Source organism: Elgaria multicarinata, chromosome 2, assembly GCF_023053635.1.
Source record: "Elgaria multicarinata webbii isolate HBS135686 ecotype San Diego chromosome 2, rElgMul1.1.pri, whole genome shotgun sequence".
NCBI lineage: Eukaryota > Metazoa > Chordata > Lepidosauria > Squamata > Anguidae > Elgaria > Elgaria multicarinata.
The window spans coordinates 45,940,681-45,945,661 of NC_086172.1; positions in this window are offsets into that span (position 1 = coordinate 45,940,681).

Consider the following 4,981-nt stretch of genomic DNA (forward strand, 5'->3'; position numbering starts at 1 on the left):
AGCAGCTAAAACATAAATTATTGTTAAAGCATTTTTAGCTAGCAATAAATCCAAAGAATGGTTAGGTTTCTCAGCTGTTTAAAATGTTTACAAAATATTAAAATTGCCAGTATAAAACCTCTTGTCTTTAATATGTTGTAATTCCCTGTGTTTGGGGAATAGTTTCTAAGTTTTTTTAGTGTGTGTGTGTTAACAAGAGTATGTGTGAGTTTATACATATATTTTTATTAAGAACTTTGGAGAAATGAAGGCTGGGAAATACGATTTTTTTTCCTATAGTACTTGAAAAGTACAGTGCCTTATGGCTATTCTTCATCATTTTAGACTGTGACTCCTTAAATGGCCCTCTGTTGTAGACACTGACCTAGTCTGCTCAAGGTTTAGCATATCTATGAAATATTTATTAAGTACAATTCTTCTAGAAGTATGAAGTTCTATTACCACTCTTGAATGAAAGATATGTTCTTGGTATTAGCCCCTTGTAATACCATTGATCATATATCTTTGCTATATGTTTGCTCTCTATAGTGCCATTTTGCTGTGCCTTACTGTTCAGTACATTTATCAATGTTAAGTGTTGTATGTTTTATATTCCAAAACTAATGATAAAATGGTTATCGGTTTGAAGAAAAGTGTAAATCACTTACCTTTTTGTTGTATATTACTAGTTGATTTGACAATTCTGCTCTCTCCATTTTTGTATTATGTACAGGTTTCAAGTTTCTATATTTGCAATTCCTATTCTTCTCTTAAATGGTCTGTTTTCTTGTGTTTAAATGTTCAAAACATGAACCTTTTAATTTAGAGCTAATACAAAACATTGTAAGTAAAATAGTGTATTTCGTCAGAACTTTGAAAATCTTTTTCATATAATTCAACACTCTGTGTGTGCAGTTTGATTTCCACATGCAAGGAATTTTATCAAAACATCTTGCTGGTTACTGATACTATAGCAAATTAAAACACCTTAATGTAGAGTTTATATTCTGTTTTCTTTATAACTTACTGACCTGGTTCAGACAACACGCTGAACCATGCTGCTTAACCTCAAAATGGTTAACCATTTTGTGGTTGAGCAGCATGGTTTAGCGTGTTGTCTGAACCATGCCACTGTGAGTTTTCAAAAATGTGGACAAAAGTAGTCATTAAGCCAAGAGATTATAAATATGATTAATGTCAAAATGTAGGGAAAAGAGCAAAAAGTATACTCCCTCCCCGGCATTACAAAAGAAGGGCATAATGCACCCCTGAAGGGAGATTGTTTTCTGAGCACTTCAAGTATATATTTACCATTATTTTACATGTTTCTGTGCTGTGTTCCATTGTGCACATAATGGGTGAAATCCAATGGAGTCTGTCCACCAGTGGAACAGGAAGCATTGATGGATTCTTTCCCCTTCATAGCCCCCTACGTGCTGCCAAAGTCTGTTCTGGAGGGTTGTGGCAGCCCCCAGAGCATATTTGGGGGATGTCTGGGGGCTCTAAGTGAAAGGAATTGATGGGGCCACCCAGTTCCATGAACAGAAGTCTGTTTGAACAACATTGGATGTTGCCCACGGGATTTTCAGGCTCCCCCTGCCGGTCATAGCGCTTCCCCTACAGTGGTGGAAGGGGCTGCCACCAATTAAAAACAATCATTGCTATCCCCATATATGCTCGGAAGCACTTCACATGCATCTGCGGACCTAACTAGATTCCAGCCAAAGCATTGTTATAACACTTGCAAACTCAGAAGGTAATAAGGATGTTTTACATACATAAGTATCTCTGTGTTTAAACAAACAGGTAGATATGACAAGGCCTTGCATATACAATGTGAAAATTTTATTGTTGGGTTGTGGCTTGCATAAGTAAAGTTTTGCAATATGGCAGAATTTTCAAGAATACCATTCTTATTTAAAAGAATGTTTTAATGGTTTTCTATTTATGTAGTGGCTTTCCTTTTGTTTTGTTTTAGTGTTTTAAGTCACAAAGTTAACTGCCACTTTTTCTTCCTCCACACGTTAATTTCCCAAAATTTTCAACAAAAACTATAAACTGAGGCTACAATTCTGACTTCATAGTATTTCAAGGTGACATTTTTATCTTCTATGCAGCATGGTTTTTTTTTTATCTTCTGTTGCTGCCCCCAGTGTGGTCTTCCATCTGTCTAAATGTCACACAAGTTCTTGCATTTTCTTTTTTGTATTCCTAAGAATTTATTTCAGAGGCATATGTGATATGCTGTATATTATGCATCTTTAATTCTGTTTCATAACATAATAAAAATAATTATTTTGATGCAAACTACCTTTTAAATCGGTTGTTGTTGTTTGTTTCTATGACTGAAGTATACTTAACCAGGAGTAATTTGTTTGTTGTTGAAAACACTAGAAAAAATAATAGTAGAAAGTAGGGATGTATGGATTTTGCTTAATCAATTTCATTTGTGTTTCACAAACCGTCAGCGTCTTTCATTCCATCATACGCTCATTGAAGGAATAGAATTTTTCCCATTCAGAAAAGCTTGCAAAAGCTTGCATAACTTTTGCTGGCATGTAACATTCTGCATATTTTTCTTAGCTCACAATAGTCAATGAGCAGAGGGTACAAAAAAAAAAAGAATGTTATACAATGGAGGGTGAAGAGAGATCAGAGATGTATAAAATGTGTGTGTGTGTGTTTTAATGGTGTGTATAATAGTGTATTTTCTAGTAACTTGTATTTTTGTGTGATTAAATTTGTGTACAATTCCAGAAAGTAAAATAATAATAATGCCTGTCCGTCCGCAGAATCTGCATGATTTGGAAGATGCCAGTCTATTGTGGAATCTGCTGGTCACATTCATAGAAATCCAAAGTAATTTGAATCCATTTCAGATTTTCCCTACATCCTTAGTAGAAACCCATTCCTGATGATCACAACTCTAGCAACTGCAGTATCACAGTTCTGTGACCAATCCTAAAGAAATGTTTGGGAGTTCTGCAGGCAAAGTACAGATGTTGGTGTATTTGCATTGCACACCTTGTCAGGGGATGGAGTAGTCAGCCTGATGAAAACAGAGTAGAACTGGGGAATGGGTAGCAGAAATAAGGAAAGCCTGAAGCAGGTTTTGCAAAGTCAAGTCATGTACACTTGCTCGCTGAACAGCTATCTTCGTCTAGTACAGCGTTTCTCAACCGGGGGCCGCATGGCCCCCTGGGGGTCCCCAGGATATTCCAAGGGGGGCACAGGTAAAAATCGTGTAAATGGGGGGCCACAGCATGAGACTAGGGGGCCACAGAGGTTTCGAAACTTGGTTTCAAAAAAACTAGCAGGGCACTTGCATGAGTCTCTACAGATTGTAATAAAAGTAGTAAATTACATTAAATCAAATGCACTTCAAGTCCGCCTGTTTTGACAGCTTTGCGAGGACAATAACGAAGACTTCACACGCTTATTATTGCATACAGAAGTCTGTTGGCTGTCCAAAGGTAACTTCCTTTGTTGTTTTGTTGCTTTGTGGGACTCAGTTGTGACATTTTTCAGAGGCAAGGAAATGGAAGAAAAGATAACCTCCGCTAAATGTGATATATTTTACCTGTGTGATTTCTTTGAAAAGCTCAATTTGTTAAACAACTACAGGGCAGGAATTGTGACCTTTTTTCAAGCAAGGAGATTATTACAGGGTTTCTTGGAAAAGTCAAGCTGTATGCCACTGATATTGGACGTCGAGAATTCGCCCAGTTTTCCTCTTTGGCAGCAATTAGTGATGAATTGAACGATGATTAAATAATTGTGTATGTGGATCATTTGAAGCAGCTTTATAATGATATGGAAGTTCGTTTCCTTGATCTGCTGGACATGGATATTCCGGCCTGGGTAGTTGATCTATTTGCTGTGAATACTGCTGATGTTGATGTTTCTTTGCAAGAAGTGCTCATAGAGCTACAGAGCGACATAGCAGCCAAAGTAACTTTCAGTCAAGAAAAACACCATTTTTGGATAAAGAGTACAATATTTAAAAAGTTTCCACAGCTTTGGGATAAAGCAAAATTGTTTTTCATGGCATTTCCTACTTTGTGTTTGGTAGAATCAGGTTTCAGTCATGTGAATTATTTACTCAGCCTAACGTGGAATCACCTTAACATAATGGACAGAGGTGATCTTCGGTTATCCCTCACAGCAATAGAACCGGATATAAAAAAGCTTGTTTCTGGTCATCAAGCAAGGGTCCCATTGATCAAGAAATACTTAAAGTATAATTTTTTATGTAATTGTATTTTGTATAAATTATAAAAATTATAAATAAAACATGTTCTATTTACAAACAAAACATTTAAATAGCTAGCTTTCTACCAGTAGGACAGGAGGGCCACAGGAAGGAAACAAGGTCGGAAGGGGGCCATGGTTGGAAAAAGGTTGAGAAACACTGGTCTAGCGTAACTCATCTTCAAGTGAAATAGAAAACCATAGGCTAATTAGTTGAGATTGGAGGGAAGCCTGTTGTGACAGAACAAACTCCTATATTCTGGACAGACTGTGACCAGGTTTGGATGAGACATTGCGGTTAAACAGCTTCCACATAACCCTAAAACAGATCTTTCTGCATTTGCACAACATGACAACCCCTAAGCGGGGTTTGCATTTCAAAATGGTGGCCGCACATACCACAACCTCAGCTTGTAGTGTTATGTGAACAGCCCAGAGCCTGTGGTTTAACAACCTACAATGAAATATTAAATATCCTATCTCTTTTTTTTACTATAGGCCAACTGGCCAGATCCTTTATACGGAATTCCAAAAATAAACCTCTAAATAAATTTCTGATCGGCAACGTGGCCCACTTATACTAGAAATGGAGTTCCCTCACAATTAGTCCACACCACAATCTGTCTACATTAAGAAGTTTTTTATTGGCTTCAGATTTCCATACAGAGGTGAAGCAGCACATCTGTATTTTATCTTCTTGGAACCGTCCAAATCAGGAATCCAAAAATGCTCTCTCATACCTTCTTTCCTG